At 53.5% G+C, this 16,223-nt stretch overlaps 1 protein-coding gene across 16 annotated transcripts in view; it reads right to left on the reverse strand.

The window, feature by feature from the left end:
* Positions 1-16,223, reverse strand: part of FGFR2 (fibroblast growth factor receptor 2) — a 257,267-nt gene that overhangs the window by 133,869 nt on the left and 107,175 nt on the right. The window lies entirely within an intron of this gene.

Below are 16,223 nucleotides of genomic sequence, written 5' to 3' on the forward strand. Positions count from 1 at the left end.
TAAGATGTCAGGAGATACTCCCCCTCTGAACCAGCACTGACCCAATAAGATGTCAGGGGGCACTCCCCCCTCTGAACCAGTACTGTCCCAATAAGATGTCAGGGGCACTCCCCCCTCTGAACCAGTACTGACCCAATAAGATGTCAGGGGCACTCCCCCCTCTGAACCAGTACTGACCCAATAAGATGTCAGGAGATACTCCCCCCTCTGAACCAGTACTGTCCCAATAAGATGTCAGGAGATACTGCCCCCTCTGAACCAGTACTGACCCAATAAGATGTCAGGAGATACTCCCCCCTCTGAACCAGTACTGACCCAATAAGATGTCAGGGGGCACTCCCCCCTCTGAACCAGTACTGTCCCAATAAGATGTCAGGAGATACTCCCCCCTCTGAACCAGTACTGACCCAATAAGATGTCAGGGGGCACTCCCCCCTCTGAACCAGTACTGACCCAATAAGATGTCAGGGGGCACTCCCCCCTCTGAACCAGTACTGTCCCAATAAGATGTCAGGAGATACTCCCCCCTCTGAACCAGTACTGACCCAATAAGATGTCAGGGGGCACTCCCCCCTCTGAACCAGTACTGACCCAATAAGATGTCAGGGGCACTCCCCCCTCTGAACCAGCACTGACCCAATAAGATGTCAGGGGGCACTCCCCCCTCTGAACCAGCACTGTCCCAATAAGATGTCAGGGGCACTCCCCCCTCTGAACCAGTACTGACCCAATAAGATGTCAGGAGATACTGCCCCCTCTGAACCAGTACTGTCCCAATAAGATGTCAGGAGATACTGCCCCCTCTGAACGAGTACTGACCCAATAAGATGTCAGGGGATACTCCCCCCTCTGAACCAGTACTGTCCCAATAAGATGTCAGGAGATACTGCCCCCCTCTGAACCAGTACTGACCCAATAAGATGTCAGGGGCACTCCCCCCTCTGAACCAGTACTGACCCAATAAGATGTCAGGGGCACTCCCCCCTCTGAACCAGTACTGTCCCAATAAGATGTCAGGGAGCACTCCCCCTCTGAACCAGTACTGACCCAATAAGATGTCAGGGGCACTCCCCCCTCTGAACCAGTACTGTCCCAATAAGATGTCAGGGGGCACTCCCCCCTCTGAACCAGTACTGTCCCAATAAGATGTCAGGGGCACTCCCCCCTCTGAACCAGTACTGTCCCAATAAGATGTCAGGGGGCACTCCCCCCTCTGAACCAGTACTGACCCAATAAGATGTCAGGGGCACTCCCCCCTCTGAACCAGTACTGTCCCAATAAGATGTCAGGGGCACTCCCCCCTCTGAACCAGTACTGACCCAATAAGATGTCAGGGGCACTCCCCCCTCTGAACCAGTACTGTACCCAATAAGATGTCAGGGGGCACTCCCCCCTCTGAACCAGTACTGTCCCAATAAGATGTCAGGGGCACTCCCCCCTCTGAACCAGTACTGTCCCAATAAGATGTCAGGGGGCACTCCCCCCTCTGAACCAGTACTGTCCCAATAAGATGTCAGGGGGCACTCCCCCCTCTGAACCAGTACTGACCCAATAAGATGTCAGGGGGCACTCCCCCCTCTGAACCAGTACTGTCCCAATAAGATGTCAGGAGGCACTGCCCCCTCTGAACCAGTACTGACCCAATAAGATGTCAGGGGGCACTGCCCCCTCTGAACCAGTACTGTCCCAATAAGATGTCAGGGGGCACTCCCCCCTCTGAACCAGTACTGACCCAATAAGATGTCAGGGGCACTCCCCCCTCTGAACCAGTACTGACCCAATAAGATGTCAGGGGCACTCCCCCCTCTGAACCAGTACTGTCCCAATAAGATGTCAGGGGGCACTCCCCCCTCTGAACCAGTACTGTCCCAATAAGATGTCAGGGGGCACTCCCCCCTCTGAACCAGTACTGACCCAATAAGATGTCAGGGGGCACTCCCCCCTCTGAACCAGTACTGTCCCAATAAGATGTCAGGGGCACTCCCCCCCTCTGAACCAGTACTGACCCAATAAGATGTCAGGGGCACTCCCCCCCTCTGAACCAGTACTGTCCCAATAAGATGTCAGGGGGCACTCCCCCCTCTGAACCAGTACTCTACCCAATAAGATGTCAGGGGGCACTCCCCCCTCTGAACCAGTACTGTCCCAATAAGATGTCAGGGGGCACTCCCCCCTCTGAACCAGTACTGTCCCAATAAGATGTCAGGGGGCACTCCCCCCTCTGAACCAGTACTGTCCCAATAAGATGTCAGGGGGCACTCCCCCCCTCTGAACCAGTACTGTCCCAATAAGATGTCAGGGGCACTCCCCCCTCTGAACCAGTACTGACCCAATAAGATGTCAGGGGCACTCCCCCCTCTGAACCAGTACTGACCCAATAAGATGTCAGGGGGCACTCCCCCCTCTGAACCAGTACTGACCCAATAAGATGTCAGGGGGCACTCCCCCCTCTGAACCAGTACTGACCCAATAAGATGTCAGGGGCACTCCCCCCTCTGAACCAGTACTGTCCCAATAAGATGTCAGGGGCACTCCCCCCTCTGAACCAGTACTGACCCAATAAGATGTCAGGGGGCACTCCCCCCTCTGAACCAGTACTGACCCAATAAGATGTCAGGGGCACTCCCCCCTCTGAACCAGTACTGTCCCAATAAGATGTCAGGGGGCACTCCCCCCTCTGAACCAGTACTGACCCAATAAGATGTCAGGGGGCACTCCCCCCTCTGAACCAGTACTGACCCAATAAGATGTCAGGGGGCACTCCCCCCTCTGAACCAGTACTGTCCCAATAAGATGTCAGGGGCACTCCCCCCTCTGAACCAGTACTGTCCCAATAAGATGTCAGGAGGCACTCCCCCCCTCTGAACCAGTACTGTCCCAATAAGATGTCAGGGGGCACTCCCCCCTCTGAACCAGTACTGTCCCAATAAGATGTCAGGAGGCACTCCCCCCTCTGAACCAGTACTGACCCAATAAGATGTCAGGGGGCACTGCCCCCTCTGAACCAGTACTGTCCCAATAAGATGTCAGGGGGCACTCCCCCCTCTGAACCAGTACTGACCCAATAAGATGTCAGGGGCACTCCCCCCTCTGAACCAGTACTGTCCCAATAAGATGTCAGGGGCACTCCCCCCTCTGAACCAGTACTGACCCAATAAGATGTCAGGGGGCACTCCCCCCTCTGAACCAGTACTGTCCCAATAAGATGTCAGGGGGCACTCCCCCCCTCTGAACCAGTACTGTACCCAATAAGATGTCAGGGGGCACTCCCCCCTCTGAACCAGTACTGACCCAATAAGATGTCAGGGGCACTCCCCCCTCTGAACCAGTACTGTCCCAATAAGATGTCAGGGGGCACTCCCCCCTCTGAACCAGTACTGACCCAATAAGATGTCAGGGGCACTCCCCCCTCTGAACCAGTACTGTCCCAATAAGATGTCAGGGGGCACTCCCCCCTCTGAACCAGTACTGTCCCAATAAGATGTCAGGGGCACTCCCCCCTCTGAACCAGTACTGTCCCAATAAGATGTCAGGGGCACTCCCCCCTCTGAACCAGTACTGTCCCAATAAGATGTCAGGGGGCACTCCCCCCTCTGAACCAGTACTGTCCCAATAAGATGTCAGGGGGCACTCCCCCCTCTGAACCAGTACTGACCCAATAAGATGTCAGGGGGCACTCCCCCCCTCTGAACCAGTACTGACCCAATAAGATGTCAGGGGGCACTCCCCCCCTCTGAACCAGTACTGTCCCAATAAGATGTCAGGGGGCACTCCCCCCTCTGAACCAGTACTGTCCCAATAAGATGTCAGGGGGCACTCCCCCCTCTGAACCAGTACTGACCCAATAAGATGTCAGGGGCACTCCCCCCTCTGAACCAGTACTGTCCCAATAAGATGTCAGGGGGCACTCCCCCCTCTGAACCAGTACTGTCCCAATAAGATGTCAGGGGGCACTCCCCCCTCTGAACCAGTACTGACCCAATAAGATGTCAGGGGCACTCCCCCCTCTGAACCAGTACTGACCCAATAAGATGTCAGGGGGCACTCCCCCCTCTGAACCAGTACTGTCCCAATAAGATGTCAGGGGCACTCCCCCCTCTGAACCAGTACTGACCCAATAAGATGTCAGGGGGCACTCCCCCCTCTGAACCAGTACTGACCCAATAAGATGTCAGGGGCACTCCCCCCTCTGAACCAGTACTGACCCAATAAGATGTCAGGGGCACTCCCCCCCTCTGAACCAGTACTGTCCCAATAAGATGTCAGGGGCACTCCCCCCCTCTGAACCAGTACTGTCCCAATAAGATGTCAGGGGGCACTCCCCCCTCTGAACCAGTACTGTCCCAATAAGATGTCAGGGGGCACTCCCCCCTCTGAACCAGTACTGTCCCAATAAGATGTCAGGGGCACTCCCCCCTCTGAACCAGTACTGTCCCAATAAGATGTCAGGGGGCACTCCCCCCTCTGAACCAGTACTGACCCAATAAGATGTCAGGGGCACTCCCCCTCTCTGAACCAGTACTGTCCCAATAAGATGTCAGGGGGCACTCCCCCCTCTGAACCAGTACTGTCCCAATAAGATGTCAGGGGGCACTCCCCCCTCTGAACCAGTACTGACCCAATAAGATGTCAGGGGCACTCCCCCCTCTGAACCAGCACTGACCCAATAAGATGTCAGGGGGCACTCCCTCCTCTGAACCAGTACTGACCCAATAAGATGTCAGGGGGCACTCCCTCCTCTGAACCAGTACTGTCCCAATAAGATGTCAGGGGGCACTCCCCCCCCTCTGAACCAGTACTGACCCAATAAGATGTCAGGAGATACTGCCCCCCTCTGAACCAGTACTGTCCCAATAAGATGTCAGGGGCACTCCCCCCTCTGAACCAGTACTGTCCCAATAAGATGTCAGGGGCACTCCCCCCTCTGAACCAGTACTGTCCCAATAAGATGTCAGGGGGCACTCCCCCCTCTGAACCAGTACTGTCCCAATAAGATGTCAGGGGGCACTCCCCCCCTCTGAACCAGTACTGACCCAATAAGATGTCAGGAGATACTGCCCCCCTCTGAACCAGTACTGTCCCAATAAGATGTCAGGGGGCACTCCCCCCTCTGAACCAGTACTGTCCCAATAAGATGTCAGGGGGCACTCCCCCCCTCTGAACCAGTACTGTCCCAATAAGATGTCAGGGGGCACTCCCCCCTCTGAACCAGTACTGTCCCAATAAGATGTCAGGGGGCACTCCCCCCTCTGAACCAGTACTGTCCCAATAAGATGTCAGGAGGCACTCCCCCCTCTGAACCAGTACTGTCCCAATAAGATGTCAGGGGGCACTCCCCCCTCTGAACCAGTACTGACCCAATAAGATGTCAGGGGCACTCCCCCCTCTGAACCAGTACTGACCCAATAAGATGTCAGGGGGCACTCCCCCCTCTGAACCAGTACTGACCCAATAAGATGTCAGGGGCACTCCCCCCTCTGAACCAGTACTGTCCCAATAAGATGTCAGGGGCACTCCCCCCTCTGAACCAGTACTGTCCCAATAAGATGTCAGGGGGCACTCCCCCCTCTGAACCAGTACTGTCCCAATAAGATGTCAGGGGGCACTCCCCCCTCTGAACCAGTACTGTCCCAATAAGATGTCAGGGGGCACTCCCCCCCTCTGAACCAGTACTGACCCAATAAGATGTCAGGGGGCACTCCCCCCCTCTGAACCAGTACTGACCCAATAAGATGTCAGGGGCACTCCCCCCTCTGAACCAGTACTGTCCCAATAAGATGTCAGGAGATACTGCCCCCTCTGAACCAGTACTGACCCAATAAGATGTCAGGGGGCACTCCCCCCTCTGAACCAGTACTGACCCAATAAGATGTCAGGAGATACTGCCCCCTCTGAACCAGTACTGTCCCAATAAGATGTCAGGAGATACTGCCCCCTCTGAACCAGTACTGTCCCAATAAGATGTCAGGGGGCACTCCCCCCTCTGAACCAGTACTGTCCCAATAAGATGTCAGGGGCACTCCCCCCTCTGAACCAGTACTGTCCCAATAAGATGTCAGGGGGCACTCCCCCCTCTGAACCAGTACTGTCCCAATAAGATGTCAGGGGGCACTCCCCCCCTCTGAACCAGTACTGACCCAATAAGATGTCAGGGGGCACTCCCCCCCTCTGAACCAGTACTGTCCCAATAAGATGTCAGGGGGCACTCCCCCCCCTCTGAACCAGTACTGACCCAATAAGATGTCAGGGGGCACTGCCCCCTCTGAACCAGTACTGTCCCAATAAGATGTCAGGGGGCACTCCCCCCCCTCTGAACCAGTACTGACCCAATAAGATGTCAGGGGGCACTCCCCCCTCTGAACCAGTACTGTCCCAATAAGATGTCAGGGGGCACTCCCCCCCCTCTGAACCAGTACTGACCCAATAAGATGTCAGGGGGCACTCCCCCCCTCTGAACCAGTACTGACCCAATAAGATGTCAGGGGCACTCCCCCCTCTGAACCAGTACTGTCCCAATAAGATGTCAGGAGATACTGCCCCCCTCTGAACCAGTACTGACCCAATAAGATGTCAGGGGGCACTCCCCCCTCTGAACCAGTACTGTCCCAATAAGATGTCAGGGGGCACTCCCCCCCTCTGAACCAGTACTGACCCAATAAGATGTCAGGGGGCACTCCCCCCTCTGAACCAGTACTGTCCCAATAAGATGTCAGGGGGCACTCCCCCCTCTGAACCAGTACTGTCCCAATAAGATGTCAGGAGGCACTCCCCCCTCTGAACCAGCACTGGCCCAATAAGATGTCAGGAGGCACTCCCCCCTCTGAACCAGCACTGGCCCAATAAGATGTCAGGGGCACTCCCCCCTCTGAACCAGTACTGTCCCAATAAGATGTCAGGGGGCACTCCCCCCTCTGAACCAGTACTGTCCCAATAAGATGTCAGGGGGCACTCCCCCCTCTGAACCAGTACTGTCCCAATAAGATGTCAGGGGCACTCCCCCCTCTGAACCAGTACTGTCCCAATAAGATGTCAGGGGGCACTGCCCCCTCTGAACCAGTACTGACCCAATAAGATGTCAGGGGGCACTTCCCCCTCTGAACCAGTACTGTCCCAATAAGATGTCAGGGGGCACTGCCCCCTCTGAACCAGTACTGTCCCAATAAGATGTCAGGAGGCACTGCCCCCTCTGAACCAGTACTGTCCCAATAAGATGTCAGGGGGCACTGCCCCCTCTGAACCAGTACTGACCCAATAAGATGTCAGGGGGCACTTCCCCCTCTGAACCAGTACTGACCCAATAAGATGTCAGGGGCACTCCCCCCTCTGAACCAGTACTGTCCCAATAAGATGTCAGGGGCACTGCCCCCTCTGAACCAGTACTGACCCAATAAGATGTCAGGGGGCACTGCCCCCTCTGAACCAGTACTGTCCCAATAAGATGTCAGGGGGCACTGCCCCCTCTGAACCAGTACTGACCCAATAAGATGTCAGGGGCACTCCCCCCTCTGAACCAGTACTGTCCCAATAAGATGTCAGGGGGCACTGCCCCCCTCTGAACCAGTACTGTCCCAATAAGATGTCAGGGGGCACTCCCCCCTCTGAACCAGTACTGACCCAATAAGATGTCAGGGGCACTCCCCCCTCTGAACCAGTACTGTCCCAATAAGATGTCAGGGGGCACTCCCCCCTCTGAACCAGTACTGTCCCAATAAGATGTCAGGAGGCACTCCCCCCTCTGAACCAGTACTGACCCAATAAGATGTCAGGGGGCACTCCCCCCTCTGAACCAGTACTGTCCCAATAAGATGTCAGGGGGCACTCCCCCCTCTGAACCAGTACTGTCCCAATAAGATGTCAGGGGCACTCCCCCCTCTGAACCAGTACTGACCCAATAAGATGTCAGGGGCACTCCCCCCTCTGAACCAGTACTGTCCCAATAAGATGTCAGGGGCACTCCCCCCTCTGAACCAGTACTGTCCCAATAAGATGTCAGGGGGCACTCCCCCCTCTGAACCAGTACTGTCCCAATAAGATGTCAGGAGGCACTCCCCCCTCTGAACCAGTACTGACCCAATAAGATGTCAGGGGCACTCCCCCCTCTGAACCAGTACTGACCCAATAAGATGTCAGGGGGCACTCCCCCCTCTGAACCAGTACTGACCCAATAAGATGTCAGGGGGCACTCCCCCCTCTGAACCAGTACTGACCCAATAAGATGTCAGGAGGCACTCCCCCCTCTGAACCAGTACTGACCCAATAAGATGTCAGGAGGCACTCCCCCCTCTGAACCAGTACTGACCCAATAAGATGTCAGGAGGCACTCCCCCCTCTGAACCAGTACTGACCCAATAAGATGTCAGGGGGCACTCCCCCCCTCTGAACCAGTACTGACCCAATAAGATGTCAGGAGGCACTCCCCCCTCTGAACCAGTACTGACCCAATAAGATGTCAGGAGGCACTCCCCCCTCTGAACCAGTACTGACCCAATAAGATGTCAGGGGGCACTCCCCCCTCTGAACCAGTACTGTCCCAATAAGATGTCAGGAGGCACTCCCCCCTCTGAACCAGTACTGACCCAATAAGATGTCAGGGGCACTCCCCCCTCTGAACCAGTACTGTCCCAATAAGATGTCAGGGGGCACTCCCCCCTCTGAACCAGTACTGTCCCAATAAGATGTCAGGAGGCACTCCCCCCTCTGAACCAGTACTGTCCCAATAAGATGTCAGGAGGCACTCCCCCCTCTGAACCAGTACTGACCCAATAAGATGTCAGGGGCACTCCCCCCTCTGAACCAGTACTGTCCCAATAAGATGTCAGGAGGCACTCCCCCCTCTGAACCAGTACTGTCCCAATAAGATGTCAGGGGCACTCCCCCCTCTGAACCAGTACTGACCCAATAAGATGTCAGGGGCACTCCCCCCTCTGAACCAGTACTGACCCAATAAGATGTCAGGGGCACTCCCCCCTCTGAACCAGTACTGACCCAATAAGATGTCAGGGGGCACTCCCCCCTCTGAACCAGTACTGTCCCAATAAGATGTCAGGAGGCACTCCCCCCTCTGAACCAGTACTGACCCAATAAGATGTCAGGGGGCACTCCCCCCTCTGAACCAGTACTGACCCAATAAGATGACAGGGGGCACTGCCCCCTCTGAACCAGTACTGACCCAATAAGATGTCAGGAGATACTGCCCCCTCTGAACCAGTACTGACCCAATAAGATGTCAGGGGGCACTGCCCCCTCTGAACCAGTACTGTCCCAATAAGATGTCAGGAGATACTGCCCCCTCTGAACCAGTACTGACCCAATAAGATGACAGGGGGCACTGCCCCCTCTGAACCAGTACTGTCCCAATAAGATGTCAGGAGATACTGCCCCCTCTGAACCAGTACTGACCCAATAAGATGACAGGGGGCACTGCCCCCTCTGAACCAGTACTGTCCCAATAAGATGTCAGGGGGCACTCCCCCCTCTGAACCAGTACTGACCCAATAAGATGTCAGGGGGCACTCCCCCCTCTGAACCAGTACTGTCCCAATAAGATGTCAGGGGGCACTCCCCCCTCTGAACCAGTACTGACCCAATAAGATGTCAGGAGATACTGCCCCCTCTGAAGCAGTATTGACCCAATAAGATGTCAGGGGCACTCCCCCCTCTGAACCAGTACTGACCCAATAAGATGTCAGGAGATACTCCCCCCTCTGAACCAGTACTGACCCAATAAGATGTCAGGAGATACTGCCCCCTCTGAAGCAGTATTGACCCAATAAGATGTCAGGGGGCACTCCCCCCTCTGAACCAGTACTGACCCAATAAGATGTCAGGAGATACTCCCCCCTCTGAACCAGTACTGACTCATTTGGTTGCGGATATTAAAGCCACGACCTCTCTGCCCAGGTATTTTCACAAGAGTTGTGACTAGTCCAAGTGTCCTGGGTAAATTCAACAAAGGAATTACAAACTGCTGCACCCATAATATTCAATCTGAGGTAGCACCTTCAGTATGGGAGAAAGGAAAGCCATGAAATGTCCCCTCCCCCACAGCGTGCCCAAGAACAAGGCGCACTCTGTGCAATAGCATTTGCTTCCTGCAATCAATCAAGATCATGAGCAATTTGTAAAGGGCGGCATGGCGAGGTCACGGAGGCGGAAAAGTAATTGTCCTCCGAAACTCAGGTGGATTTCATTTCCTCCAGTAGCTGCCTGCACGAGAAATGAGCTCCTGACACTTGCGCCCCGGAATGCAGGATAAGTCGGGCTTTCTCCGCCCCCATCTTTCCAAAGGGTGAACACGTGCACAGCTAGAAAGAACACAGGGACACACACGCACACGCGTGTGCACTCAGCCAAAAATATGCATCCCCTCCCGCTTCCTCCGGAAAACAGTTCAAGGGCAAAGCAGAAGCATGCTGAGGTCATTTCTTTTTGCCTCAAAAAGCCATAACTAGAAAATCCGATGCACTGTGCAAGAGACGGTAACAACCAAGTGGAAGCAAAAGAAGAGAGAGCATAAGAGAATTAGATTCTCAGGACTAGGAATGAAATCCAGACAAGGGATACTGGAGCCTACGGACTTGTTAGCGGAGACCTCGCTTCTCCTCCAAACTGTAAAGGCCTGCTTTCTGGAGCAACGATTTGTAAAAGCTAGAAGGGGGAAAGATTTAGTCCACACTAGTGCGCAGGGCCTGGTACAGGAGGTAAGCATAGCTAAGCCACTCTGAAAGAGTGACCATGATGTAATCGCATTCAAACCCCTGCAAGAAAAAAAAATAAGCAAAAAACTAAAAATAAATAAAATCAAACCCAGAAACATGTACTTTTAAAAAGGAAAAGCAACCAAAGGAGGAAGCGAGTTTGTGACTGAGCCAGGCAGCATGGGAGGGGGATCGGGCTCTGGAGCAGGGTCAGCTGGGGATGCTGTGGAGGCAGAGGCAGTGTCATCACTCAGACTAAGGGTCCTCACCAACTGAGATCTGAAGGGAGCTGCAACGTCTGGGGGAGGAAACAGCTCAGAACGCACTGCGGGGGCTATAGCCCAATGGTCAGAAAAGTATTCAATTAAAAGGAGACACACCTTACCAGAGGCTCAGAGTAAATGTCTAGCAACAATAAAAAAAAAATGAGACTGAGGACGATTTACTAAGACTTCTCTCCCCATCTGGTGTCCTAAGAGATCTAAAATAAGTCAGAATGGAGAAAACCAGAGAAATTCTGCAACATTCAAAGGGTAACAGTCAAGCAGCTGCACAGACTAAGGTTCCTGACTACCTCTCAGCTGCAGATTCCCAAAGCAGGAATCCACTCACAGTGCTACACCTGCGCTCAAACCTTCAAAGCATGCACATAAATCCTCTCGCTGCCCAACTCTGCCTACTTACCGTGCACTTCAAGCTGCATGTAAAATGCTGCTTCACATGGACCTTTACTTGCACACTTCCCAAACAAGCATTCATGCACAATAATTTAAACTTCTGTAAATCCCCAAATGTAAAGCTTTTGGGTTTTTTAAAAGATGTAATTACTTGCCTCTCCAAATCCAAGCATAAGGCAAGTAAAACATTCAGGTACAATGGCTAGGTTCCTGCTCCACAAGGCTTACAATCTTAGGGGGGCATTTATTAAAGTTGTCTCCCATTTTGGGAAAAATGCTTTCTAAATAAGGCCTTAAGTTTGTGCTTGAGACAATGGGGTGTGAGGTGCTATTAGTCTCGGGGGGGGGGGGGGGGGGGGGTTGTTGTACGCGCGTTAACAGTGCATTCTGCCTGTGCTGGCAGGAATGGGAGGGAGAAGATTTCTGTCTCAGTTTCTTGAGCCGCCGGAGCGCACTGTACTGTATCGGCCCGTATGCTGTTCCAAGGAGGACAAACCAGCAGCTCCACCCAGAATTAAAGAGCCTACTGTCCATATATATATGTGCACAGATGCAGAGAAAGCACCTCAGCCCGAGTTCTCACGCCCCTTCACATGTCCCAAAAAATTGTTGTAAATAAAGCAAACACAAAAGTTACTCGGCGGAAAGGTTGGGGGCGAGTGTTGCATCCACAGTATGAAGAAGCCTTCATACTGTGGATGCAACTGCAAGATTGCTCTCTGCTTTGACTGTGGATGGAAGGAGAGGGTGGAAGAGAGATTGGATTCAGATAAATCAACATGGACCTGACTTCTGCAGTCTGGGGTATTGATATGCAGACGTAAGAGTAAAAGTACAGGACTGCTCTAAGGTCAAGTCCACAAGCCCAGCACATCAAGCAGCACTGTCTGAATTTTCAAGGCGGCTCATCACACAGTAAAAAGGTTGCTAGCAGTAAATATTTTATAGGTTATCATAAAGCTTGGGAATAACTGAAAAGAGCAGCAGTTACTGCCCTTAACAGAAACGTGGGGATAACCTGCACAGAGAGGCAGTTACTGCCCTTAACAGAAACATGGGGGTAACCTGCATGGAGCAGCAGTTACTACCCTTAACAGAAACATGGGGGTAACCTGCACAGAGCGGCAGTTACTACCCTTAACAGAAACATAGGGGTAACCTGCATGGAGAGGCAGTTACTGCCCTTAACAGAAACATGGGGGTAACCTGCATGGAGAGGCAGTTACTCCCCTTAACAGAAACATGGGGGTAACCTGCATGGAGCGGCAATTACTCCCCTTAACAGAAACATAGGGGTAACCTGCATGGAGAGGCAGTTACTACCCTTAACAGAAACATGGGGGTAACCTGCATGGAGCGGCAATTACTCCCCTTAACAGAAACATAGGGGTAACCTGCACGGAGAGGCAGTTACTCCCCTTAACAGAAACATGGGGGTAACCTGCATGGAGCGGCAATTACTCCCCTTAACAGAAACATAGGGGTAACCTGCACGGAGAGGCAGTTACTACCCTTAACAGAAACATAGGGGTAACCTGCACGGAGAGGCAGTTACTACCCTTAACAGAAACATGGGGGTAACCTGCACGGAGCGGCAATTACTCCCCTTAACAGAAACATAGGGGTAACCTGCACGGAGCGGCAGTTACTCCCCTTAACAGAAACATGGGGGTAACCTGCACGGAGCGGCAGTTACTCCCCTTAACAGAAACATGGGGGTAACCTGCACGGAGCGGCAGTTACTCCCCTTAACAGAAACATGGGGGTAACCTGCACGGAGCGGCAGTTACTCCCCTTAACAGAAACATGGGGGTAACCTGCACGGAGCGGCAGTTACTCCCCTTAACAGAAACATGGGGGTAACCTGCACGGAGCGGCAGTTACTCCCCTTAACAGAAACATGGGGGTAACCTGCACGGAGTGGCAGTTACTACCCTTACCAGAAACATAGGGGTAACCTGCACAGAGCGGCAGTTACTACCCTTAACGGAAACAGCGCAGCAGACACTACCGTAGGAAACTTGCTGGACAGACTGGATGGACCATTTGGTCCTTTTCTGCCATCATTACTGTTTTACTATGAGAAAACTACATTTTCTTTTAAATATATTAGAAGAGAGGAAAGTAGTATGGGATTTCCTCTCTTTAAACCTTAAAACATGAGAAGGTGTGCACAGTAATTCATTTGCGTAAAGGCATAACTCGTGCATGTACTATTTAAAATAAAGTATGCACTGTGTCTGCCCCCCGCTCAGTGCCCCTAAAAGCAGACAGGAGAATGGGTTATGCACACATGTTTACACTGACTAAGCCTCAGGCTATTTGGGTACAGATCTTAAGGTAATTCACCACTGAATGGTGAGCCAATGGAAGGTGTATAAAAATAGGGAATCTGCAATCAGTACAGCACGCAGCAGTTAATATTCATGCAGCCGCCTTCTCCACAGTTTGTAATGCTCTCAGGATATTTGCAGGCAGATAATTGCCATTACAAGGCCTGTAAAACACTGCAAACCTCGTCTGGACAGAGAAAATACTTTAATTTGTGTAGCAAACAATTTGTAAAATGCATTTCTAACTACCAATTTTATGGCAGTGCAAGGAGAGGGCAAGACATAAAATAATCCCCAGGTCATGGGGCAATTATCTAGCTGAAACTGAGCGAGTACACTAAGAGGAGCTGTTCAGCATTTATCCTGTGCAACATCCAGCATTTGACAGCTGTCGGATAACAGCGGTGTCCCTCAAGCATCCGTGCTCAGAGCAGCACTGGGCACAGTACTCATATAAACCAGGGAAAGGGAGGAATAGCGAGGTGGAAAAATCCGGAGAGGATACAAATTTATTCTGGACAATCAAAAGAGAAGCGGATTGTGAACAGCTAAAAATAGATCTCACAAAACGTGATGGAGCACATGGGAAGACGATCCAACCTTCCCACATGCAATAACGACGGCTACCGTGTCCCTTACCACTCCGCTAATATCTTGGATAATTCTTTAAAAGCACTGGTCTAATGTGCAATGGTGGCCAATGAGGAAAACCGAGCATTAGGGAGTAGAAAGAAAACATTTTCTCTTTTGTTTGTTAATGTTGCCTCCCGAAAAACACGTGGTTTGCCCATGACTTACAAACTGGCTCACCCCTTCTCGAGGAGGGCAACCAAAATGACCAGGGATATGAAACAACATCTGCACAGGGAGAGACTCCTAAAACGAGGCCTCTGGCAAGAGCAACTAGGAAACTATTTATCACTGTCTCATCATACAAGCACACAAGGTATCAGGAGGCAGGTTTAAAACAAAACACAAGAACACTGTCGCACAGCAAAGCGGGACCTGCTGGCCTGAAGCTTTGGTAACTGGGTCCAGAAAGAGCTTAGACATTTCTGGAGCAGAGTTCAGGCTCGGGATACTTAACGTCACCTTGCACTCGGGGCACCCCTACACCAGGACTGCAGAGGATTAGGAGAGTCCGATGGGGATGGACCACTCTTCACAGGCCTTCTAAACCCACACTGCCTCAGCCAGCGGGACCCATGATCTGGCAAGTCCTGTGCTCTTATCCTGCTAAAGTACAATATGGCCCAGGCATACAGGCAGTGTGCTGGGCAAGAGGCAGTGTGTCGTACCTGGCCGCACAGCGCAGCCTCAGTCAGAGGTGAACACGCAACACCCACTCCACAGCGAGGCCCTAGGCTCCGCCGATCTACTGGGTCAGAGGTCAACCGCAACACCCGCCCCACAGCGAGGCCTCAGGCTCCGCCGATCTACTGGGTCAGAGGTCAACATACAACACCCTCCCCACAGCACGGCCTCAGGCTCCACCGATGTACTGGGTCAGAGGTCAACACGCAACACCCGCCCCACAGCACGGCCTCAGGCTCCACCGATGTACTGGGTCAGAGGTCAACACGCAACACCCGCCCCACAGCGAGGCCCTAGGCTCCGCCGATCTACTGGGTCAGAGGTCAACCGCAACACCCGCCCCACAGCGAGGCCTCAGGCTCCGGTGATGTACTGGGTCAGAGGTCAACCGCAACACCCGCCCCACAGCGAGGCCTCAGGCTCCACCGATGTACTGGGTCAGAGGTCAACCGCAACACCCGCCCCACAGCGAGGCCTCAGGCTCCGCCGATCTACTGGGTCAGAGGTCAACCGCAACACCCGCCCCACAGCGAGGCCTCAGGCTCCGCCGATGTACTGGGTCAGAGGTCAACACGCAACACCCGCCCCACAGCAAGGCTTCAGGCTCTGCCGATGTACTGGGTCAGAGGTCAACATGCAACACCCGCCCCACAGCGAGGCCCTAGGCTCCGCCGATCTACTGGGTCAGAGGTCAACCGCAACACCCGCCCCACAGCGAGGCCTCAGACTCCGCCGATCTACTGGGTCAGAGGTCAACATGCAACACCCTCCCCACAGCACGGCCTCAGGCTCCGCCGATCTACTGGGTCAGAGGTCAACATGCAACACCCTCCCCACAGCACGGCCTCAGGCTCCACCGATGTACTGGGTCAGAGGTCAACACGCAACACCCGCCCCACAGCAAGGCCCTAGGCTCCACCGATCTACTGGGTCAGAGGTCAACCGCAACACCCGCCCCACAGCGAGGCCTCAGGCTCCGGTGATGTACTGGTCAGAGGTCAACACGCAACACCCGCCCCACAGCAAGGCCTCAGGCTCCGCCGATGTACTGGGTCAGAGGTCAACACGCAACATCCGCCCCACAGCACGGCCTCAGGCTCCGCCGATGTACTGGGTCAGAGGTCAACACGCAACACCCGCCCCACAGCAAGGCCTCAGGCTCCGCCGATGTACTGGGTCAGAGGTCAACACGCAACATCCGC

The sequence above is a fragment of the Rhinatrema bivittatum genome, chromosome 7 (assembly GCF_901001135.1).
Source record: "Rhinatrema bivittatum chromosome 7, aRhiBiv1.1, whole genome shotgun sequence".
Classification (NCBI taxonomy): domain Eukaryota; kingdom Metazoa; phylum Chordata; class Amphibia; order Gymnophiona; family Rhinatrematidae; genus Rhinatrema; species Rhinatrema bivittatum.